Source organism: Oryx dammah, unplaced genomic scaffold (assembly GCF_014754425.2).
Source record: "Oryx dammah isolate SB20612 unplaced genomic scaffold, SCBI_Odam_1.1 HiC_scaffold_8, whole genome shotgun sequence".
Taxonomy (NCBI): Eukaryota; Metazoa; Chordata; class Mammalia; order Artiodactyla; family Bovidae; genus Oryx; species Oryx dammah.
This window is the reverse complement of record NW_024070192.1, coordinates 8,502,984-8,528,623: the sequence shown is the minus strand read 5'-3', so window position 1 is coordinate 8,528,623 and position 25,640 is coordinate 8,502,984. Positions and strand designations below refer to the sequence as shown.

At 51.0% G+C, this 25,640-nt stretch overlaps 1 protein-coding gene and 1 long non-coding RNA gene across 4 annotated transcripts in view; one reads left to right on the top strand and one right to left on the bottom strand.

The window, feature by feature from the left end:
• The window catches only part of SEPTIN9 (septin 9), a 176,872-nt gene that overhangs the window by 106,777 nt on the left and 44,455 nt on the right, over positions 1–25,640 (bottom strand). The gene's annotated exons all lie outside the window — the stretch shown is intronic.
• On the top strand, positions 568–3,009 carry LOC120866800. Its single transcript, XR_005721745.1, has 3 exons — positions 568–769; positions 1,969–2,165; positions 2,304–3,009. It is a non-coding gene; the product is annotated as an uncharacterized LOC120866800 (long non-coding RNA).

The following is a 25,640-nucleotide window of genomic DNA, read 5'->3' as shown; positions in this document are numbered from 1 at the left end:
ACCCGGGGCCCGGCCTCCCCGTCTCGCACTGGCTGCTCCGCCCGCCTGTCAAGGCCGGGCCTGGGCGGGGGATGGGATGGCTGGGTTGGTTGGGGGGGAGCTGGGGCCCGAGCAGCGGCCGCGGGGATCGGCCGAGTCCTGGACGCCCGACCCGAGCGCCCCCCTCTTCTCCCCGCCTGGCCCGCGCCCAGGGGACGGCGACGGACGCGGCCCCGGCGCCCTCTCCACCCCCGCGGAGGCCCCGCTGTGGCCAGATGTGGGCGGATGTGGAGGCCGGGCGGCGGCGCGGGGGCGGTGCCGGGGTTGTGGGGGGGAAGAGATTCCTCCCCTTCCCTGGGGTGCAGGGATCCTTCGGCGGGAGGTTTTATTTACGCAGCCAAACAAAGTTCGCTGCCGCCTTCGCGCGCTCAGCGCCCGCAAGGGTTAAGCGCTCGGGCCGGCGGCCTGCAGGATCTCGGCCTGTTGGCCTAGAGCCGAGGTGGCGGGGCGGGGCGGGGGGGGGGGGGGGGGAATCACGAGTCACGTGACTCTGGGGGAAAGGGGGCGCCGAATCCCACCCGCCCGGGGCACCCCTCCAGCTGCTCCCTACCCTCCCCCAACCCTCCATCCCCGAGGTCCCTGCTGTACCATCGGAGGTTGGTGTCAGAAAAGGCGCTGGCCCAGCGGGGACGGAATACCCTGGTCAGAACGGCCAGGGACACGTGCCACCCCCACGCTGCACAACAAGGGGCTTTCGGAAGGCTGCGCGTAGACCCCGGGTTCTCCCCTAGTAAGCAGATGATTTCAAAGTATCTGAAGGCAGGAGTTGGGGGAGGGGACGGGGAGCCAGAAGCCTGCGGGTGAGCCTCCGCCCCATCTGGCCTTGCCCTCCAGGGTAAGTTAATTTCTACCCTTCTCCATCCATTCGACAAATACTGATTAAACCCTGTTACCTACAAGGCAGGCAGGTCCCCGGGACTAGGGACAAAAGGATGGGCTGGAACTTCAGAAGCAACCTGGGAGGGCCCCGAGGTCTGGCACCAACAGTGGGGGGAGGGGTCTCTTCCAATCCCCCCAGCCAGTTAGGCACTCCTGCCTTTTCTCTGGCCCCACTCCGTTTCCTTAAACCCAGGGCCTCTACCCCAAGTCAGGGGCCAGTGTGAGAATTTATAGCAGGGAAAGATGCTCCCTGAGCTGATGGGCAACTGGGGCAATATGGTGCCCTCAGTGTGGCCTGTGAGTGCCCGAGGGCTTGTCCTGGGTCTCAGGCTGGTCAGTGCTACCCCCCTCTCAGCCCCCACACCCCGAGTTCTAAAAGATCCCAAATGCACTAGGGCTGCTGAGCCCCGAGTGCCATCCTGGTTATTTGGACCCTCTCACGGAGAATGCGCTAGGTTAGAAGAGCTTTTTTTAAGTTGACAAAATCAAGTCCTTCCTTTTTAAGAAAACCAGTCTCTCCCTCCCTCATGCCTTGGATATTTTGAACTATTTTCAACCAAGTGAGTTTGTGGACAGGGAACTGCAAAACCACAGACATTTCAGATGCGCGCACACCCTCTGCCTGGGAGTAGGGGTTTCAGAAACGGAGTCACCACTGTCATTAATGGCACCCCGATGGCTTCCACACCAGCCCATGGCACTACTTGTCTGAAAATCAGCACCTGGGCCTGCCTGGTTGTCCAATGCTCTGGCCACCTGCCTGTCCCGTATTTGGGAGTGTGGTGGTCCACTCCCTCTAAGAAACAGCTTTACGCCATAACCCCCTGGGAAGATGCTGGGTCCCAGAGACAGGGCAGCGTCCAGCCTGGGCCATAGCGTTATTCTTCAGTGTTTTTATAAAAAGCACTGGGTGAGTGTAGACACGCCCAGGTGATTGTTCTCCCAGGGAGCTGGCTTGGAGTTCTACCAGATTCGCACAGGGTCAGTTTATAGCGTATTATTCACTTCCATTCACAGTGGAGCTAAACATACTTATGCTTATCTCCTCAGGGAGGCCTGCCAGGGTCCACACCTCACCAAAATGCTCGCCTATGGGAACCCAAAGGACAATGGCAGGAGGGAGCAGACCTCTGAGGCCAGAATGTTGGCACGATTGTGCTTCAGAGTCCAGTGAGTGCATCCCTCTGCCTCTGGCCTTCCTCCACTTAACCACCGAGGCCGCCAATGCCAGGCCTAGACACCTCCAGGTAAGGAGATACCCCCACGTTCCCTCAGGAAACCCAGTGCGGCACTTGGCCACATTCCCAGCCAGGAAGTTCACCCTTGTATCTAACCAACCGCTCTAATTGTACATCATTTATTTCCTCTTTTTCTCCTGTCCTCAGAGGAGATGGGAAACAGCTGGGCACCACCCTTCAAGTAATAATTACCTTCTCCGAACTCGAAGACAATCCAGTTGCTCCTTGGCCTTCTCTTTCTCAGCTTAAATCATCCATCCCAGCCCTTTAATCATCCCCCATCCTTTGATCACTTCTGATGACTGTGTGCAGATTGGGGCCCCGGGACTTTAACAAGGCCTGATTCCAATTGGATGGGGGAGGGCTCCCCCCCAACCCCCTTTCCCAGGGCATGTGCAGTCAGGGCTGGGGTCTGGACAGACGATCCTGACTAGAGCAGCATAGAGAAGAAAATGAGCTTAAATCTGGTGAGAGAAAAAGAACCACGAAGCCTCCGAATTCTGTGATGGTAACGCTCTCCCAAGGCCATGGGCGAGAGCAAGACCGTTTGTAGGCCTGGCCTAAAGGGAAGGTATAATTTGGGGAACATCAGAGGGGCCACCTACCTCACAGGTCCACCATGAGACATGTAATGCAGTGAATGGTGAGCCCTCAAAAGATAAGTCCATTCCAAACCTCGGAATGAGAACTGGCTTGGTGTAAGGGTCTCTGCAGACGTAATGAAGCTGAAGGTGTTCAGCTTCGTGGTAAAGAACCCTCGTGCCAGGACAGGAGACCTAAGAGGCGCGAGCTTGATCCCTGGGTGGGGAAGATCCCCTAGAGGAGGGCACGGCAACCCACTCCAGTATTCTCGCCCGGGAGATCCTATGGACAGAGGAGCCTGATGGGCTACATACAATCCATGGGTCACAAAGAGTCAGATATGCCTGAAGCAACTTAGCACACACGCACACAAGGGCCTCAAGATAAAATCACCCTGGGTTAAAGTGGGCCCTAAAGACAGCCAGTGTCCTTGTAGAGACAAAAAGAAGATGTGGAGGCCCAGAGAAAAGGCCCACATGAAGTCAGAGGCAGGGATGGGAGTGATGCAGCCACAAAGCAAGTAACACTTGGGACCCTGGAAGCTGGAAGCCGCAAGGTAAGACTTCCCCAGAGCCTGCAGAGAGAGCTTGCTCTGGGGTTTCCTTGCTGGTCCAGCAGTTAAGAATCTGCCTACCAGTGCAGGGGACACCAGTTCAATTCCTGGTCCGGGAAGATCCCTCCTAACATGGGCCAGCTAAGCCCCTGCACCATAACTACTGAGCCTTCATTCTAGAGCTGAGAGCTGCAACCACTGAAACCCGCACGCCCTAGAGCCTGTGCTCCACAACAAGAGAAGCCACTGCAATGAGAAGCCCGTGCACGGCAACTGGAGAGTAGCCCCCACTCACTGCAACCAGAGAGAGCCAGTGTGCAGCAACAAACAGCCAGTGCAGCTAATAAATAAACAAATGCATATATCAAAAAGAAAAAAAAATGCTTGCTCTGCTGACACCTTAATTTCAGACTTCTCATCTCCAATTGTGAGAGAATAAATTTTTGTTGTTTTAAGCTCCCTGATTTGTGGTTCTTTGTTACGGCAGCCCCAGGACACTCCTGCGGATCCTAAATCCCCATCCGAATCATCCCTTTAGGCCAAAGCTGCCTCTCCCCAAGGACGTCTCAGGAGCCACAAAATCTACAGCTGGTAATGAACGCTGGCCAGCAGGTAGCAACAGGAGGGAACTGGGGGCATGGGGCACTCAGACAGCAAGTTTTCATAAGGAAAGCTGGAGGCCAAGCCTGGTGAGAAAGATGTAGTGTGTAGTGTGAAGCCCTTCAGGAGATGGAAGGAGCAAGCCTGAAGGGAAAGCCCGCAGGTCCAGCCCAGGTGGAGTGGCCCTTGCCAAGCACCGGAAGAGCAGGAGGAGGAAATGGATGGGCGGAAACAGCACTCTGGCTCACCAGGCAGTGTCCCTGACCTGCGCTCTGGAGGGGGCGTGGGGACCAGCGGGGGAACAGTGGCTGTGTGCCCAGCAAACTGGGCCTCTGGACCCTGTGAAGTGGACCATCTGTCTCCTCTGGGGCAGGGGCCATATGGTCTCAGCTCTGCGTGCACCTGGAGCCCCATATGGCCTCCCTGAGCCCTGGAGCCTCCAGTCCATCAGCTGCTGGGCCTTGCACAGTCCCCAAGCCCCTTCAGGCCATCATCTCGGTAAACAGCGCTACCATTCACCCAACCGCTCAAGCCAGGCATTGGGGCATCACCCCCAAAGTCTCCCTTTCCCTCCCCTGCCCCTGTCATATCCAAGCCATCAGAAAGTGTCTACCTCAAAAATATCAGTTTGTATCTGCTCTACTCAAGCGTCCATCCAGCCCTCCCCCTCCACCAGAGATAGGTTGTTTAAGGTTTCAGTTCAGTTCAGTTCAGTTCAGTCACTCAGTCGTGTCCGACTCTTTGCGACCCCATGAATCGCAGCACGCCAGGCCTCCCTGTCCATCACCAACTCCCGGAGTTCACTCAGACTCACGTTTAAGGTTTAACAACCAGCAAATACAACTGTACCCGATATATAGCATTTGCCTGTTTCTGTGTTATAAATAGTCCCACCTTGAACAATTCGGAGGCTACCAAAGGCTTCCCTGGTGGCTCAGAAGGTAAAGAATCCCTCTGCAATGCAGGAGACCTGGGTTTGATCCCTGGGTCAGGAAGATCCCCTAGAGAAGAGAATGGCTACCCACTCCAGTATTCTTGCCTGGAGAATTCCAGTATTCAAGAACAAAGATGATGGTTAAATGCAATAAGATCCTTAGAAAGCGGAGAACTTTGCATATTTATTATCTTCATTCTTAATATAATTACCTGTAAGTAATTTAAATTCGTACCATATACATCTCTGATTTAATTTTATAGTTTTCTCTAACAGATCGATGCATTTTTATTGTGGTAAAATATACATAATATAAACTTTACCATTTCCACGATCTGTAAGTGCAGTTCATTGGCACTAAGCACATTCACACAGCTGTACAGCCATCCATTTCCAAAACTGTCCGTGATCCCAAACTGATCTTCTATGCTCATTACACAATAACTCCCCGCTCTCCCTGCTTCCTCATCCCAAGCTCTGGCAACCACCACACTTCTTGCCGTCTTCTACAAATTTGACTACTTCGGGTAAAATGCAATTGCAATACTTGCCCTTCTGTGCCTGGCTTATTTCATTTAGTATAATGTCTTCAAGATTCATTATTCAAGGCACGCATGTTTTACAATGTTTCAATTTCCTTATTTTTACAGGCTGAATCATATTCCACTGTACACGTATACCAAATTTTGTTTATCCATTCATCAACCGAAGGACACTTAGATACTTCCACCTTTTGGCTATTGTGAATAACACTGCTACAAACATGGGTGTACAAACATTTCTTTGAGTTTCTGCATTTAATTCTTTTGGGTATAAACTCAGGAGTGGGATGACTGGATTGTGTGATGTGTGTGTGTGTGTACGCTTAGTTATGTCCAGCTCTTTGCGACCCCATGGACTGAAGCCCCACCTGGCTCCTCTGTCCCTGGAATTTTTCCAGGCAAGAATACTGGGGAGTTACCATTTCCTCCTCCAGGGGGTCTTCCCGATGCAAGGATCAAACCCACACCTCTTGCGTGCCCTGCATTAGCAGGTGGACTCCATGCCTGGGTCAGGAAGATCCCCTGGACAAGGGAAGGGCTTCTGCGCCACCTGGGAAGCACATCGCATGACAATTCCACAGAATTAATACTATATAAATTATTATTTTAAATTAAATTCTGTGGAAATGTCATACGATCTGCTTCCCAGGTGGCGAAGAACCAGGATGAGCTGGTTAAATAGCATCACTGACTCAAAGGACATGAGCTTGAGATAACCCCAGGAGATAGTGAAGGACAGGGAAGCCTGGCATGCTGCAATCCATGGGGTCGCAAAGAGTCGGGCATAACTTAGCGACTGAACAACATTTCCCAAAACATACGTTGTATGAAATGGAAATCTCATATTTTATAACATACAATTACAATTTTAATGAAGACTGTGTTTAACAACCGGCTCACAAAATGTCTCAGAATTCGACAGCTGGCTCTTGTCCTACGGCTGTCCCCTCTCCCCGGCTTCCGGCAAAGCCTCCCGACGGAGCTGCTTGCTCTGCCTCTCGCTTCCCTTTGCCCCAGAACTCACGATGAGGCTTTCAAAGTGAGGTCAGACGGTGTGAGCCCCCATAGCCTGGTCCACACTTAGAGTGGACGGACTGCAGTGTCCTCGCCGAGGCTGCCGAGGTCCCGGGTGCCCTGGCCTCTACCCACCGCTGCAGCCTCACCTATTCACTCACCACCCCCGCCACCCCACCTCTGTCTCCCCTCTGCCTCCTGCTGCTGGACACCCGCCTGGACGGCCTCCCCCAGGTCTTCCCCTGCTGGCTCTGTCATTTCCTTTCAAACATCAGAGCGACCACCCCAGGGTCCCCCAGGAGACACCTTGAGCCAGTTGCTTCTTCGCCTCCAGACCTGCAACAGAGACCCCCTGAGACTCCCCGAGACCCTGTTAGACCCTGTGGAATGACAGCGCTCAGTTCCCTTTGTGGGGGGCAGGGTCACGGGGACCCCCGACAGGGAACTGCCCTAGCAGGGCAGAAGGGCCCTTGGGGACACCGCCCAGACTCTGTGCGTCCCAGCCAGCACCGCACAGACCAGCCCCCGCGTTCAGGGTGACAGGCAGGATGCCGTCCGCCCTGGGCCAGGCCCCCAGGCCCCGTGGCCCTTTATCGCCCCGAGACAGCAGCAGCAGCCATGCTTCTGACCACAAAGTCTCTCAGGCAGCCCGATTCTGAATCTTCCCGTGAAGCCCGTCTGAGGGTATAGCTGATATTTAACCGGTGTGTAGGCTCCAAAACCCCCTTACGCGATCTGCCTGGCGGCTTAAATGCAACCAGAAGGTTTCACTTCAAAGGGGAATGCCGTTCCCTTAGCACGTGATCAATCTGTTCCCCAAACTTCCCAGTTCTCACTCCGGCCTCTTTTGCTTGGAACACTTAGAGCAAACCCTGACCGCAGCAGCCTGGCCCTTATCTCGGAGGCAGGGGGACTTTTTAAACAAAAATCTTACTCTTCTAAATCATGCAGTCGAGCCACCGAAGGAAGCTCCTGGCCTTTGGGCTCCAGGCACACAGGGCTCCCCGTCCCTCTGTGAGCCCCGAGCCCTCCAACTCCAGTTGACAGCCCCCCCAACTCAGGGCTGAATCAGCTGAGGTTCCCCCTACCTCTCGGCTCTGATAATGTGTCTGATAATGAGACGGCAGCATGGCCCGCCCCTCTCATCTTTCAGATTCACGGTACATTTCCCTGCAGTGATATTAAACCCCGTGGGGCACTGGGAGGCAGAGCAGAGGGAGGCGGCTGCTAACACAGGGAGCAGAAGGACCTGGGGGAAGTTACGACCCTGCAAGATGACTCCCCACCAGCTGAACCCAGACTGTGGCTCTGGAGAGTCATTTGTTTACCCACGTGTCCAGTGGGCTTTGGATGGGCACATTCAGCTGTCTGGGATGCTGGCGTGGTGAGCTATCACCCAGATATGACGGGGGAGGAGGAAGTCTCTTCTTTTGAGGACTCACATTTTATTCTTGATTCTTCCCTCTCTGCACAGCCCCACGAACCTCTGCTCCTACCCCAAGCCCCCTGGATCCGGCTTTGGAATGGATTCGAGTCCCCAGCTTCCTAGCTACCAACTGAGGCTGGAGATACAGAGATGAAGTGGGGGACATAGCATCCCACATCCCCCAGCTGATGGGAAACTCCCTCGGGCCCTTCTGATAGCTCAGCAAAGTCACACAAGGGGCCTCAGAGGAGTGGCTGGCCAGGGACCAACCCAGCCTTGAAGCAGCCAGTCACTGTGTCAGCCTGCAGACTCCCCACCCCCACCAGGGCAGCCAGGAGACTTGGCCAGGCCACATCCCAGGAGGGGACAGGCTGTCCCCAGGGGCCATCGTTGTCCTGGCCTCCTTGCCACTTTTCTCCAGCAGGCGCCGTGCGTTGAGGGCTCAGAGGCTTGGAAGCTGCTCGTCACTGCTGCAGTGTGGGGACAAGGCTGAGTCACCCTAGTTCCACGTCAGCAGGAACAGCAAGAACAACGGGATCTGAGCAGAGAAGAAGAAGCAACAGGGCCTCTGCGGCCACGCTTATTTTGAAGTCACCGCAGTGATCAAGCCGAGATTTTCCCTGGGGAACTGCCAGCCAGCCTGGCCCCTTGGACGGTGGCCACCTGCCCTGACAATACCCCAGCCCACTGCCCAGAGTGGTGGCCAGTCAGCACGGGAAGGGCAGGGAAGCAAGTCCCTGCCTCTGTCTTCTGCATCCTCTCGGAAGGTTCTTCAAGGCTTACCCTGCATCCACAAACCCTGCTGGAATCTCCTTCAATGCCTGCTCCCTAATAATCTCATCCACCCTACCTTTGCACACCTCCGGGGATGGGGAGATCAGTACTTATTGTGCTGTTCACTCTATCTTTAGCCAGTCTGGGTTATTTTAAAGAGATGGGGGTACTTCCCTGGTGGTCCAGTGGTTAAGACTCCATGCTCCCAATGCAGGGGGCCCTGGGGTTCAATCCCTGGTCAGGGAACAAGATCTCATATGCCGTAACCAAGAGTTCACATACCGCAGCTAAAGAGCCCGCATGCCAAAACTAAGACCTGGTGCAGCAAAATAAATATTTTACAAATAAATAAATAAAAGTTTAAAAATAAAAGAGATGGTCCGGGGCATGGGGTTGGGAAAAGGGAATGAATTAAAGCCTGCCTAACCATAGCTTTTGCCCATGGAAGAGATAGCCACTGTACTCTCGTCCAGAATACAAAAGTAAAAGGTGATGCAGAGATGTGGACTATGGTTTCACTACCAGATCTTTCTGGGGGCCTGCAATTAGGGGTATCCACTCTCTCCATAGCCAAAATGTGTGTGGGGGCCTTCCTGATGGGCTGGATCTTTTTTTCCCCACCCAGTTCCCAGTCCACCATGAATGTGAAAGGATGTTGAGTGCCCCTGGACGTGTCCCTTCGCCTTCCGTGACCCCCACAAGTGAAGAGGGTACCTGAGGTGCAGGCTCCCGAAGCTGGACCGCAGCCCTGGGAACAGAAAGCCCCGCGTGGGAGGGAGAGAGACAGGAAGAGCGGGCGTGCTGGTGGGGCGGGGATGGGGGTGGGGGGCCTCCCAGCAATCTGGTGCTGCTTTCCTGGATAATGAAATCTCCCCACCCTGGGTGCTGCTGGAGTCAGCCGGCAGCCAAATCAACCTCAATGGACCATTTGTCCCTCGTGTGAAGTGACTTCGGGACGTAATGGGTTTGCTATTAACTCACCCGTCGCCCACTCTTCCCCTCCCCCCAGCATGAGTCATTCGCCCAGATGACTCTGCCAGGCAGGGCCCTTGCCAGGGGGTTGCCAGCTCCGGTTGGGCCTGTGTGAGGGGAGAAACCAACACAGAGGACAGAGGCAATCCAGCTGGAGGCCACCGGCCTGGGGCCCACAGCTTCCCTGGGACTGTCTATACCCTGGGCCCCTGAGACGGGGGTAGGTCCTTCTGTGTCTCCCTGGTTCTTGGGGCTCTGGGCAGCCATGCCCTTACCCATCTGGGTACCAACAGTCCTCCAGCAGACCCTCATAGGCAGGGAGCCGAGAAGGTGAACTCCCTTGGAATCTGGCCCCAAGGCTGCTAAGGACCAATTACCAGCCTTCCCATCTTGGAGTAGGAGGATTGGGGGGTTTGTGGGCTTGCTTTTCATCAATACTAAATGCTCAGGTTTTCTCAGCCACTCAGCCCTAGGCTCTGGGGAGGGGAGCTCCAAGCTGGCTTCCCTGCTTGGGGTCTTGGCTGCCCCCAAACTGAAACCTTTCTAAAGGCAAAATGTGGACTTCCCTGGTGGTCCAGTGGCTAAGAATCCACCGTGCAATGCAGGGGACATGGGTTCGATCCCTGGTCTGGGAATGAAGATCCCATGTGCCACGTGGCAACTAAGTGTGTGTGCTGCAACCACCGGGTCCACTCTCCACAACCAGAGAGTCCACATACCGCAACTGAGATTCAAGGCAGCCAAATAAATAGACAATAAAGAATAAATAAAGGCAAATGTGACCTGTCACTCCCTGGATCCCGTGGGAGCCCAGCAGGGCTGACAACCAGGCCTCGGTCTGCTGCCAGCCACTCCTTCCCCTCTCCCGGTGCTTCTCCTCACCCTCTGCTCAAGCCTGGCTGCTCCGGGTTCCTGCACAAGCCGGGTGTCACAGCTCCATGCCTGTCCCACTCTATCCCCTCCACCCGGCAAGCCCTTCCCAGCCTCCTTGGCCTAGCTCACTCTCAGTCCTTCTGCAGGAGCCTCCCTGAGCCCCTGGGTGGGGCAGCTCTCTTTTGGGACCCCCCCACCCCATGCGTTTTCCCAGTGGCTGGGGCAGCCTCTAACCCAGAGCATTCACTGGAGGGGGACGCCAGGCGGCGAGGAATCCGTAGGCGGGCTTCTCGGAGCAGAGAATCAGCACGGAGGAGTGACCGTGTTCTCCTGCTGCGGGTTAGAAAGTGAGATGGGGCACCCCAAGTCTGAGGCGAAAGGAAGTCATGAGCATCACCCCTCCCCCTGCCATGCCCCAGTAATCCTGCCAACCAGATGGGCCACCTTCTCAGCACAGCTGTGCTTCAGCAGAGAGAAATTTCTCACCTTCGGGGACAGGGTGGGGACATTCCAGATGGGGCATCATCTACCCTGGTTACAGGGCCCGTGGAGTCTGGATCCCCACGGCTCTTTCATCCACGTGGCCACAGATGTGAGCCTACCATCTCTGCCCAAGTGAGCATACATCTGGAGCTTTGTGGTCCGAAGGGCAGGGCGGGGCAGGGAGCCTGCCTTTAGCTGAAGCTGCCACACAAATGGAGAACAAGCCTGCACACAGATGCACCCCGAGGCTTTGGGGGGGGCGTCACTTCCAAGGAGGTGAACGAGGACATTCTAGGTCAGTGAATCACCAAGTGCCAGCACATCCAGACAGGCCACAGGCCCATACCCCCACCACTGGAGAGAAGGAATTTGACACAGCTTACATATGGTGCGTGGGGCCTTCTGGGCCAGCAGGGTATGCAACCCAGAGGCTGAGAGGTTTGACCACTTGCTAATGAATAATCCAGAATGTTTATCCAGGAAAAGGTTCAGCGTCGTCCAAATCTCAACACATGTCCCCTTTCTGCAGAACCGTGTCACTTTGCTAGCTCTACCCTCTCACCCCATCTGCAAGCCTCAGCTGTCCAGAACACAACACAACCACCACCGTTAATCCTACGGGTCTCCCGAATCTCCCTCATTCACAACTGCACCTCTAGTTCTCAGCAGAAGCTGACATTCAGTTCAAGACAGAGCAAGATCTTCCAAGGAGGGTGAGCTCTATTCCATCGGAACCCCCTATAAAAACAGAAATCAGTCCTCAAACTTTCAGCAATATTTTTGTTAAGAAAGGATGAACAGGACTTCCTTGGTGGTCCAATGGCTAAGACTGCACGCGCCCAGTGCAGGGGGCCTGGGTTCAATCCCTGGTTGGGGAACTGGATCCCACATGACACGTCTAAGATCAGATGCAGCTAAGTCAATAAATAAAAATAAATATATATATAAAAGAAAGGATGAAAGGCCAGGCTGAAACAGTGGCATGCTGGTAAATGTTTAACAATGTGCTCCAGTGGACAAGGGAAAGAGTGATTTATGGTGTTTGTCAATTGCCGTGATGTCAATACTCCCACCATGGCTGAGTTCAAGCTTCCAACGTGACCTAACTGTACACAGAGCTGGCAAAAGACGTGCATACCACTGGCTGAAACTCTCAGATCACTACAGCTGATTCTTTCATCTTCAGAGAGTGGCAAGTCTATGAAGTTCTTTGCTGGGCAAAACAGCAAACCCAAACAGGGTTCAATCAGCAGGCTAATCCAATCAATGGCCCACCATCATGATGTGGGGCAGATTTCTGAGGCTGCCTCAGAGATCGGGGAGAAAGACAATGGTGATAATCGACTAGTGATGTCTGCCCTAACCTCAGGATGGGAGATTATTGCACGGATTTGCCATTTGCCTTTCTCGACCTAAGACATTTCTCTTGCCCCTGAAGTTCAGTGCAAAGGTCACCTCCTTGGTGAACTCTTTCCCAATCTCACCTTTCCCTGAGTAATCCCTGCCACAGAATTTACTACCATTCTGTACATACCAAGGGAGTTATCAGTGTGTGTGGCACAGACCCTAATTGCTCCCCCAATATCTGACCTCCCTTTCTTTATGGTAACAAAAGTTTCAGTTGGGCATATGTCTGCCCAGATAAAGAATACATTTCCCAGCCACCTCTGCTGCTAGGAGTGGTCATGTAATTAGGTTTTGGCTACCAGGAGGGAATCCCACTCCAGTACTCTTGCCTGGAAACTCTCATGGACAGAGGAGCCTGGTAGGCTGCAGTCCATGGGGTCGTGAAGAGTCGGACATGACTGAGGGACTTCACTTTCACTTTTCACTTTCATGCATTGGAGAAGGAAATGGCAACCCACTCCAGTGTTCTTGCCTGGAGAATCCCAGGGATGGGGGAGCCTGGTGGGCTGCCGTCTATGGGGTCGCAAAGAGAGTCAGACACGACTGAAGCGACTTAGCAGCAGCAGCAGCAGCACCAACTTTTAGGACACTCCTGCCCCTCCCTCCCTGCCATGGCTGGAATGTGGACATGATGGATGGCAGGAGCTGAAGCAGCCCTCTTATTTCATGAGGTGGAGGCTGCATATTGAAGATGGCAGTCACAAAGGAGGAACAAACTGAGTCTTGGCTGCTCGGGGGCCACCATGACTTGGACTAGGAAGCGGAAGAAAAAGGAACTTCTCTCCTGCTTAAGCCTCTATTGTGTTAGTCTTTGTTATGCAGCCAGATGGCACTCTGACTGATACCATGTGTGCCCATCATCCTGCTAGTCTGGGCAGGAGAGGGCAGGGCAGGGTTCCCAGCTTTATGCACTGAGCCCCTGGCAGAGTCTGTCTGATACCATAGGTGTGGTTAAAGCAAAATGAACAGACAAATTCGCCCAAGGCTTGTTTTGTTTGTTTTGATGTTTGAAACTGGAACAGAAAGACCTGCGCTTGATAGAGGATCAGTTCAGTTCAGTCGCTCAATCACGTCTGACTCTTTGCAACCCTATTGATAGAGGATATTCGCTAACAAACGTAAAACAGAGAAGGCAGCAAATAAATACACGCCCAGCATAGGCTGGGACTGCTCTGGAGAGTGACGTGTTGGGATAGATTGTGAAAGTCACAAACACAGTCAGATGTGTGCTGGACAGAACAGAGCAGCAAAGAAACAATGGAACTGGCAGGAACATCAGGAGCAAAGCACATGCCCAGAATATCAGGAGGTGCTGAGCCTCTGGTCAGACAGTGGGTGCAGACCCAGGGCAGTCATTCACCAGGCTGAGATTGAGGGCAAGTTACTGCACCTCTCCAAGCTCCTGGTGACTCTGTTAAGAATAATACCTAGATTGTAAGGATTAGTAAGTGGAAAGTGTCTGGCATAAAACAAGAGCTTGCTAAGTGGTAGCTTTTATTATCAATAATATACAGTTTAATCCCTTTGTTTTACAAGTATGAAAACTGGACCTAGGGACTTCCCTGGTGGTCCAGTGGGTTAAGACTCTGTACTCCTGATGCAGGGACCCCAGGTTCAACCCCTGGTCCAAGAATTAGATCCTTTATGCCACAGCTAAGAGCTCGCATGCTGCGATAAAGGTTGAACATCCTGCGCGCCGCAGCTAAGACCCAGCTCAGCCAAACAAATAAATAAATACATTTCCCCCCCAAAAAAGAAAAAACCAGACCTAAAGAGGCAGAATGGTTTGCCGAGGGTCACGCGGCTCTCACTGACAGAGCCAGGATTAGAACCCTGGGTCCCTACTCCTCCTGCAGTGCCCTGGTGTGTAAGAAGTTGTCCTGGATGAGTATAAGGACCAGGTAATCAGGGAGAACTCTTGAAAGTGAGACTGGAATATTTGGCAATGATTGTGTACGTAATCAGGACGATCACAACTTTTTAAGTTAAAAAATAAGATTGCAAGAAGGGTGCATATTGAGCATGTGTGCCTTAAAGGTTAAAGGCCCCCCTGCTTCTTCCTCTGGCCCGTCCTCTTTGTGCCAGGACCTGGAGGATCCTACAGCTAGTGTGGGCCAGCCCAGGAGCCCACTCTCCCTCCTGCCCCTTCTGGGTATATGATAGATTCTGAGGGACTATCAGCTCCTCCCCTGATGCCCGTTTGCCTGCCTGAAGAGATGCCCCCGGCAGCCTGGTCTGGGCACCCAACTGACTCTTGTGGACATCTGGCCAGCAGCTTCTTCAGCTATGCTCTGACCCCGCAAACATCCTAAATGCATAAAGCTACGAGTGAAGTTGTCCTAGCCTCCTCTCCCACGGCATTCAGTCCTGACCCTGGGGGTGTGGCCCCTGAGGCTGGCCCCCCCCTGCCAGCAAGCACTGCCATCAGACCCACTCAAGCTCTGGCTGCCAGAGCCCACCCTGTGCTGGAGTTCCCACTTAGAGAACCCAAGAGAGGAGAGGAGTGGAGGACACCACTGGGAGCATCAGCTCTAGGGCTGGAGGTCATGCAGGAAGAGGGAGGAGTGGGAGAAAAAGATGGAGGATGAGTAAGAACCAGAGGGAAGACAAGAGGAGGCGCTTTCCAGAAAGCCACTCTCTTCTACATTCATCATCTCCTTTCATTATATCATCACCTCCTTTATTCCTCATGAACCCCCAGAATGCAAGCTCTCCAGTACCCCCCTTTCTGCACAGGAGTGGAGGTGCGAGGAGGACACGGGGCCTGCCCAGGCGGCCAGGTACCAGAGGCGCGCTGCTGGGACATGGGCTCCACCTGTCCAACCCCTGTATCCACTGGCGTGAACCTTAAAAGGTCCCAGAGCTGCAGGGAACTTGGCTTTGAGCCCCCACAAGAGGGTCTAAAGGACAGGGAGACTGGACTAGAGGCCAGGCCAGGTGCGGTCCCTGCAACGATGCTTGGGAGAAGCTGCAGGGGGGCCAGGTCCCGGAGGGCACTCAAAATATCCATGCAGTGGAGGGATAACCAAGCCAGAGGCAGCTTCAGTTCAGTTCAGTCCCTCAGTCGTGTCTGACTCTTTGCGACCCCATGGACTGCAGGACGCCAGGCTTCCTTGTCCATCACCATCTCCCAGAGCTTACTCAAACTCATGTCCATTGAGTCGGTGATGCCATCCAACCATCTCATCCTCTGTCAGCCCCTTCTCCTCCTGCCTTCAATTTTTCCCAGCATCAGGGTCTTCTCCAGTGAGTCAGTTCTTCACATCAGGTGGCCAAAGTATTGGAGTTTCAGCTTCAACATCAGTCCTTCCAATGAATATTCAGGACTGATTTCCTTGAGGATTGACTGGTTTGATCTTCTTGCAGTCCAAGGGACTCTCAAGAGTCTTCTCCAACACCACAATTCAAAATCATCAATTCTTTGGCACTCAGCTTTCTTCACAGTCCAACTCTCATATCCATACATGACTAAAGGAAAAACCATAGCTTTGACTAGACCTTTGTCTGCAAAGTAATGTCTCTGCTTTTTAACATGCTGTCCAGGTTGGTCATAGCTTTTCTTCCAAGGAGCAAGCATCTTTTCATTTCATGGCTGCAGTCACCATCTGCAGTGATTCTGAAGCCCCCAAAAATGAAGTTTCTCACTGTTTCCATTGTTTCCCCATCTATTTGCCATGAAGTGATGGGATGCCATGATCTTGATTTTTTGAATGTTGAGTTTTAAGCCAACTTTTCACTCTCCTCTTTCACTTTCATCAGGAGGCTCTTTAGTTCCTCTTCACTTTCCACCATAGGGGTGGTGTCATCTGCATATCTGAGGTTATTAATATTTCTCTAGGCAATCTTGATTCCAGCTTGTGCTTCATCTAACCCACATTTCGCATGATATGCTCTGCATAGAAGTTAAATAAGCAGGGTGACAAAAGGCAGCATAGCTTCCCCCAAATGAAGCTGGGCGGGCAGCCTGCACACGGTCCTGGGGGATGGGAGTCCTTGTTGGCAGCAGTACCTCTGGGTCTGGGAAGAACCTTCCAGCAAGCAGTGAGGACCGCACCGTGCATTATTCAAAGATTCAGATGCTGGTTTTCTCCTGAGGATGGAAACTCCAAACCTCAACACGTGCTTCTAAAGCCTCCCATCACGTCCCTTGTTGTCAAGTCTTTTCAAATGCTGCGGCCACCGTGGGTGGGACGTGGGTCTCCACCCACCAGGCAGGAGCATGGGATGGGCACGTGACCTTGGAGCCACTGTCTGGCTGTCTACACACAGCTGTGCGACACACATGAACGGACACAGCAGCCGGGACAAAAGACAAGACCCCTCAGTGGCCAGCGTTGCAGAGCAGAATCCTGGCAGCCATCTACGGGGCTGCGGGGAGGGTGGGGGGGTGCGTCTGCACAAGCTCTTCGCACACGTGTGGCTGACAATCACCCCCACACCCAGGCCCGGGAATCTGGCCCAGAGCCTGCCGGCAACAGGGTGCTGGTAATCCCCAGCTGCTTCCCTGACGCCACTCGCAGACGCTGTCCAAGGCGGAAAGGAGAGAGTGACTGTTTCCAAGGTCACACACCCAAAGGGGGACATGGAACCAGAGGACAGAGACAGGCATTTGGGCCAAAGCCATCAGCTCTCAGTCATGTGGGTCAATGGGCGAGCACAGACCCATTCGTTCAGCACTTTCATTGAGCAACTACCAAGGGCCCAGCAGCTTAGAGCATCCGGGTAACCCAGCTCCTGGGAAACATCTTGGTCCTTTCCTGGGCCTGATGTCCTAGGAAGAACTGGGCTTTGGGTATCACACAGGCCTAAAAAGAACTCTTGGCTTGGCTAAACTGCTGGCTGGAGGAGTCTGGGCAAGTTACTCAACATCTCTGAGCCTGTTTCCTTGTAACACAGGCCCCGTGCCTGCTGCACCCAGTCTCCGCGAGATGATGCCGGCAGGCACCCAGCACTGGCCTGGGTCCCAGGACTAGATGGATCCCTCGTTGAAGAAAGTGTGGCAAGCAGGCGGCAGGCCTTGCACTGCGCTCTGCTCCCTGTGGGAAATACTCAAGAGATGATCCATCCGGGCTCATCCGAAGGCGCGGGGAGGTCGCAGCAGGAGGCAGGCTGGGCCCCTCCAGCTGCTTCTCCTGAAGTTTGCCCGAGAGGGGAAATTATCACCTCGAGCGCCTTTTCCTCCCCAGACAGCTGCCTGGATCCCTGAGCAAGCCCACTGGCCAGGCAGCCGGCTCCACGATGGCAGGAGGGGCTTGTGGGGGTGGGTTTGAACTTGACCAGTGACCTCCAGGGAGGAGGGGGTCATTTGGCCCTCCCCTCCAGCTGGGAAGGAGGGTCCAGGCTAGGCTGGGGCACTGGAGAAATCCACTTCCTGGGAGCAGGGCCACACTGGAAGGACCAGGCTACAAGGAGGTCCCTCAGTGCCTGAAGCAGGACGGGGCCAAGGGGTCTCTCTGACCGGGGCCCTGGCTGGTGGGACACTGCTTCACATCAGAGGAGAAAGAGCAACCAGGAGAGAGCGTGGGAATGCTTGAGTGTGTATGAACAGGACGAGGGTGTGGGTAAGGGAGACAGGAGTGTCCCTGACCCCTCTATTCCTGTGTTTCCCCATCAATAAAATAGGACAGCACTACCTACTTCCAAGAGCTGTCATGACACAAAAATTATTAATATTTATTACACGCTTAAAACAGGGCCTGGCACAAAACCATTACTCTAGATTTGCTAAATAAGTAAAAATAAGACACATGTGGGACTTCCCTGGAGGTGCATTGGTTAAGGCTCCACGCTCCCACTGCAGGGCACAGGGGTTCGAGTGGAACACCGGTTCAATCCCTGGTTGGGGGACTAAGATCCTGCATGTGGAGAGGCATGGCCAAAAAAGAACGAAGGCACGTTATCACGTGCTTAACAACAGAGCTTGCATATCGTGGCATTGATAGCTAGTGATCTTGAATCCTGCCATTAGAACCAAGACAGCCTCGAGTGCTGAGCCTTGTTCTAGGGACCCTGGAGCAGGAGGGTCTCTGACTAGAGGGATCTCTCTCTATGATTAGAGCTGCTTCAAGCCCCCGGGTGCATGTGTGTGCGTGTATGCATGCGTGTGCATGAACATGTGCAAGGCACAGGCATGTGTTCATATATAGACAGGACCCTCTGCACGTGCTTACCCAGAACCCATCTGACACAGCTCTGAGTTATGGTGTCGGAGCCTAGCAAGCGGGCCATGGGGCTGAGGCTCCGATTCCCTAGGAACCAGGCAAGGCGAGATTTTGGTCAGAACAGGCAGCCAAAGAGAAAGGCCAAATTGTAGGATCAAGCCCAGCCTGACGCCCTGCCCTAAAGACAAAGCAGAGTGTGCAGATATTTCCAACAATATTACACTTTGAAATTCAAGTTCTCATAAAATAATAGATGCCTGGTATTGGCAAGAACCTGAGGTCCCTTCTACAGCAATCCTGAACAATCTTCGCACAGTCCCTGACTGAATATGTCTCGGCGTGGGGGACTCACTACTTTGCAAAAGAGCTCACTCCACTGTTAGAAAGTGAAACCTGTGAGAAAAATGCCACTTTCTGTTACTTTCCAAGTATCTGGTTCTGGTTTTCTATTTTAGAGGAACTCAAAATAAGCCCTCTGCAGGACTTCCCTGGGGGTCTGTCTAGTGGCTGAGACTCCAGGCTCCCAATGCAGGGGGCCTAGGATTCAATCCCTGGCCAGAGAACTAGATCCTGTGTGCCACCCGTAAGAGCTCACATGATGCAACCAAGGCCTGGTGCAGCCAAATACATAAATATTAAGGAAAACAAACCCTCTGCTTCTTCTACATGACAGCTCTTCAACTAGTTGGAGAGAGTGATCATAGCTCTCCTCCTCTCTGCATCTCCTGTCCAGATAACCACCTTGGCCTTCCCTGACCCATCTCAAACGGTCTCCTAGGGTCCTCACTGTCCATCCACAGCCTCCTTCAGCACTGAGTCCTGGAGAGGCCCCTCAGTAGCCAGAGCCCACTGCAGATTGAACTGTGCCCCCTCAAAACATGCTGAAACCATCCTGTCCAGAACCTGTCTACATGACCTCATTTGGAAATGAGGTTTTTGCAGATATGATCAAGTTGAGCGAATCCTGACTTAGGGTGGGGCCCTACACCCAGTCTCTGCTCTCGTTCTAAGAAAGGAGCAGGTGATTAGACCCAGACACACCCTGGGGACACGGCCCGGTGGGGACAGAGGGAGAGCCTGCAGTGATGCGGCCCCAGGTCCAGGAGTACTGACAGCCACCAGGAGCTGGGAAGAGGCATGGAAAGGACCCCTGAGCCTCGGGAGGAATCAACGCTCAATGCTCTCAGAGCCCCTGGATTGTGGTCACTGTTACGGCAGCCACAGTACCAACCCAGGGCCTGAGCAAGGGTGGCCCAGCTGGCACGGTGTCTCCCTGCCCCGCTCCTCCAGCACTGCAGCCAGTCTGCATCTGTTATCTTGTCTCACTGGCAAGATGAAGGGGCGGGTCACCCTGAGTCCCAGTCAGCAAGCATCCGTGGATCTTCCCACGTCCCCGGTAAGGGCAGCCCCGCCACTCAAGCACCTGCTGTCCAGGGTCTCCCGCCGTCCTGGCAACCCCAAATCTGACTCACTCTGGGGGCCCCAGTGCCCTTCCTGCACCCCATCTGATTCTGGGGTCTCAGGACCAGCCCAGAACCTGAATTTTAGCAGGTTTCCCAGGTGACTTCATCAGCCAGCTTGAGGGGCTTTGGGTCAGATAACCTTAACCCAAGACTCCAGGATAAGGGCCAACCTGAAGTGTGACCCTTCCCGACCTCGAGAGACTCCCTGGGGCACAGGCGGGTCTCCTGAGCCCTCCAGAGCTGGGACATGCAACGCCAGGACAGACCCTCAACTGCACTGGATGCTCCTGGCAAAATCTACTCTTCTGAACGTGAACGGTTCCCACCCGCCTCCACTTTCTGTTCCTTTGAATGAACAGCAACAAAAAAAACATGACTTTGTGCCAAAGGTGGGGCCGGAAGTTTCCCAGAGTCCAGTTTCCTGTCAGGCCTAGGTACAACTCACAAGAGTGCTTTGTGTGTATGTGTGTCTGTGTCTGAGTGCACACGCATGCATGTGTGTGTATGTGCGTGAGTGTGTCCCGCCACATGCAGCCTGGGGAAGGGTGGAGAAGCTCATGGAAATTCTTTCTGGTGTCAGGAAGATAGAAAAATGGGAAATGAGACTGTGCACATGCGCGCGCGTGCACACACACACACACACACACACACACACAGCCCAGAGGGAAGGTCTTACTTTCCTTCACCTGGAAGGATACCTGGGCTTGGGAAACAAAAGTGGATAAAATAGAAAACAATACGAGTTGCAGAGGATGTGGAGAAATTGGAACTCTTGGGCGCTGCTGGTGGGAATGTCAAATGGTGCCCCCTCGATGGAAAACAGTTTGGGGTGCCTCAGAAAATTAAAAGCAGAAAATCAAATGGAGAACGACCATCGTTCTTTGTGCTTATTCGCTCAGTGCCACAGGGCGTGCCAGTGGAAGATCCGCCTTGAGTGTCTCCGCCGTCCATCCATCAGTCCCTGTCAGGCGTGGAAGGCATTTCTACCAGTTTCCGCTGTGCTCTTAGTCTCACCCCCATCTCATTTCCTCCTCCAGGCTCCTTTAATCCCTCAGCTGCATGCTCCAGCCCCCACCTTTGCACTTGGGTGTGAATCATTTCCTCTGCAGGCACGTGCACACATACATGGCGTGGGGTTACGGGGAGGGGGGCAGTGCAGGGAGAGGCGTCTTTCTGCAGAGCAGAAGGGGCTGCTGCTCTTCCTGGTCGCCTGGGCCTTGTCCCTCCTCTGACACAGCTGTACTAAGTCAGCAGCCAGCAGGCCCCTACCCATGGACCAGATCTAGCCCCCACAGCCCCCTCCCCAGCCAACACTAGGACACTGGAAGGCACGTCCTCTGCACCAGCTCCATCCAACCCGCTCACACCCTCCTGAAGTTTCTCAGCCACCCAATAAGCTGCTGCTACAGACCAGCTCCGGCTTCCCAGGTGGTGCACTGGTAAGGAATCTGTCTGCCAGTGCGGGAGATGCAACAGACGTGGGTTCAATTCCTGGGTCAGGAAGATCCCCTGGAGAAGCAAATGGCAACCCACTCCAGTATTCTTGCCTGGAAAATCCCATGGCTGGAGGAGCCTGGTGGGCTACAGTCCACGGTGCTGCAAAGAGTTGGACACGACTGAGCGACTTCACTTTCATGATTAGTGATACTGAGCATCTTCCCATGTGCCTGTTGGCATCTGCATGTCTCCATTAGATAAACGTCTGTTGAGGCCCTTGGACAATTTTTTAATTGGGTTGTTTGTTTTTTGTGTGTGTGATTGAGTTGTAGCAGTTTTTAATATAGTCTGGATATGAAATCCTTATCAGATATATGATTTGAAAAAAAACATTCTATGGATTGCCTTTGCATTCGGTTGATAACCATCTTTGATTCACAGAAGTTTTTAATTTTGATGAAGCTCAGTTGACCTCTTCTTTCTTTTGTTGCCTGTGCCTTTCAGTATCAAATACAAGAAATCACGGCCAAAAGCAATGTCCCAACGTTTTCCCCTACATTTTCTTCTACAGAAGTTATTTCTTGTCTTTGCTGTTTCTACATTCTTCAGAGTCCTCTTTCAACCTTGCAATATTTAACCACTTTTTACCAGTTAATAATTCTTTACTTTTCACTTTGCTGTTCAAATTACTGGTGTGGTTTCTGCTTCCTGCCTGGGCCCCAACTGATACACCAAGTAAGTAGAAAGGAGGAAGTAATGAAGATAAGAGCAGAAATCAAGGAAATGGAAAATAGAAACAAAATACAGCCAAAAGTTGGTTCTTTAAAAGATCTACAGATCAATAAACTCAGAGCTGGACTGATAAGAGAGAGAAAAAGAAATGAAGACCATAAGTTTTCAATATTAGGAATGAAGAGTTATCCCTAAGATCCTATAGATATAAAAATTATAACAAAGGAATACTATGAACAACTTTATATGAATAAATTCAATAATTTCCATGAAACAAATTCTTTCAAAATAAAACCTACCAAAACTGATACAAGAGGAAGTAAAAAACCTGAATAGTTCTCTTTATATATAAAGTGTATATTTAAATAATATTTAATATATAATTAAATATTTATTTAATATATTTAATATTTTTTTTTAGCTGCACGGTGTGGCTTGCAGGATCTTAGTTCCCTGGCCAGGGATGGAACACAGGCCCTTGGCAGCGGAGTCCTAGCCACTGGACCACCAGGGAAGTCCCTAATATACATTTTTAAATTAATGTTGTAATTAAAGAAAAAAACTTTCTGAAAAGAACACTACAGTGAAAGACGGCGTCTTTGGTGACCTCTATCAAACATTTAAGGAAGGAAATAACACCAATCTTATACAAATTTTTACAGAAAATAGAGAAGAGGGAACACTCTGAACTCATTTTATGAGGGCAAAATAATCCTGACCAAAACATCACCAAAACAAACTAACAGAAAATACCACATCAGTATCCTTCATGAATCTACAAACACACACACACACACACACACACACACACATCCTTAAAAAAAAAAAAAACTAAGCAAATCAAACCCAGCAATACATAAATAAATAGTTTATCAGTTGAGCATCCTAGACTTACTCCAGGAAGGCAAACTTGGCTTAATATTCAAAACTCAATCACTGTGGGGCTTCCTTGGCTGTCTGGTAGTTAAGACCCGATGCTTCCACTTCAGAGGGGAGATGGGTTCCATCTCTGGTGGGGGAACTAGGATCCCTTATGCTGCAGGACGCAGCCAAAAACACCGAATCAATCACCGTAACGTATCTTCAATAAGAACAAAGGAGAAAAGTGATCATTTCAACAGATACAGGAAAAGTACTTACTAAAGTCAACACCCATTCTTGTTCAAAACTCTGGAAAATTAGGGATAGAAAAAAATCTCCCCAGTCTGACAAAAAGCATATATGGAAAATCTATATTTAATATGATATGTTCCAACACAAAGCCAGGATGTCTATGAACCACTTCTATTCAACACTGTACTTGCAGTTTCAGCTACTGCAATAAGGCATGAAAAATAAAGTCATCAAGATCAGAAAGAAAGAAGTAAAACTGACTATTTTCAAATAACATCATTGTTTACTTAAAAAATCATGAACATCTATAAAACAAGTATTAGAATAATAAATGATAAGCTCACAGGATATAAGATTTAAATATAAAAATCCACTGCATTTTATATAATCTTTATATACTAGCAGCAAACAACTGCTGCTAGAAAATGAAATTTAAAATGTATATTCAATTTATAATAGCACCAAAAAGTTAGAATAAATTAAACTTTTGACATGAAGAACTTTTCATTGAAAATGACAGAACAACATAATTCTGTAGAAATTAGAGATATATATGTAAAGACCTTTAAAAATGGAGATGTAAATTAATTAATTAAAAATTTTTATAAAATTAGAAGACTCAATGTTATTAAAACATCAGTTCTCCCTAAGTTGATCTACAGATTCAATGCAATCTCAGTCAAAATTTGCAAAGTGTTTTTTAGAAGCTGACACTTTATTTCTAAAATTCATAAGGAAACTCAAAGAACCAAGTATTCTTGGCCCAACACAATGTTTTGAATATACTGTGAGATCCTATTTCAAGGCTTATTTTTCAGTCACATTAATCAAGATAGTGCAGTACTGGCAAAGAAAAAAAAAAGGACAAAATACCAATAAAACAGGAAAACTGAAATAGAGCCACATATATAAAATTAATTGATTTTCAACAAGAGTGCCAGGAAATTTAATGGGGTAAGAATGTCTTTTCAACAAATGGTTCTAGAACAACTGAATGTCCACACAAACAAGATAACAAAATGGACCTTAACCCCCTATGTCTTACCATACAGAAAAATTAATTCAAGATGGTTGCTGAACCACATAAAAGTTCTAACTATAAAGCTTCTAGAAGAAAACACTGAAAATACCTTCACCACTTGGGGGTCAGCAAAGTTTTCTTAGAAAGAACATAAAGTGGTAACCACAAAGAAGTAACTTTGTCAAATTAAACCTAGCAGTGGCCACAGGACTGGAAAAGGTCAGTTTTCATTCCAATCCCAAAGAAAGGCAATACCAAAGAATGTTCAAACTACCACACAATTGCACTCATCTCACATGCTAGCAAAGCAATGCTCAAAATTCGCCAAGCCAGGCTTCAACAGTGCATGAACCGTGAACTTCCAGATATTCAAGGTGGATTTAGAAAAGGCAGAGGAATCAGAGATCAAATTGCCAACATCAGAAAACTAAGATCATGGCATCTGGTCCCATTATTTCATGGCAAATAGATGCAGAAACAATGGAAACAGTGAGAGACTTTATTTTGGGGGGCTTCAAAATCACTGTAGATGGTGACTGCAGCCATGAAATTAAAAGACCCTTGCTCCTGGGAAGAAAAGCTATGACCAACCTAGATAGCGTACTTAAAAGCAGAGTCATTACTTTGCCAACAAAGTTCTGTCTAGTCAAAGCTTTGGTTTTTCCAGTAGTCATGTATGGATGTGAGATTTGGGCTATAAAGAAAGCTAAGTGCTGAAGAATTGATGCTTTTGAACTGTGGTGTTGGAGAAGACTCTTGAGAGTCCCTTGGACAGCAAGGAGATCAAATCAGTCAATTCTCAAGGAAATCAGTCCTGAATATTCATCGGAAGGACAGATGCTGAAGTTGAAACTCCAATACTTTGACCACCTGATGTGAAGAACTGACTCACTGGAAAAGACCCTGATGCTGGGAAAGACTGAAGGCAGGAAGAGAAGGGGACGACAGAGGATGGCGACAGAGGATGGGATGGTTGGATGGCATCACCGACTCGATAGACATGAGTTTGAGCAATCTCTGGGAGTTGGTGCTGGACAAGGAAGTCTGGCATGCTGCATTCCACAGGGTCACAAAGAGTCAGACATGACTGAGCGACTGAACTGAACTGAACTGAAATTAAACGTCAGCAAAATTAGAATTAAAAACTTCTGCTCACCAAAAGTTGTATCATAAAGAAATGAGTAGGGACTTTCCTGGTGGTCAAGTGGCTAAAGACTCCATGCTCCCAATACAGGGGACCAGGGTCCAAATCCCTGGTCAGGGACTAGACCCCACACACTGCAACTAAAGCTCCTGCATGCCACAAATAAGACGTCTGTGTAGCCTATTAAATAAATATTTTTAAGAACAAAGGAGTAGGCACTGTTTCCACTGTTTCCCCATCTATTTCCCATGAA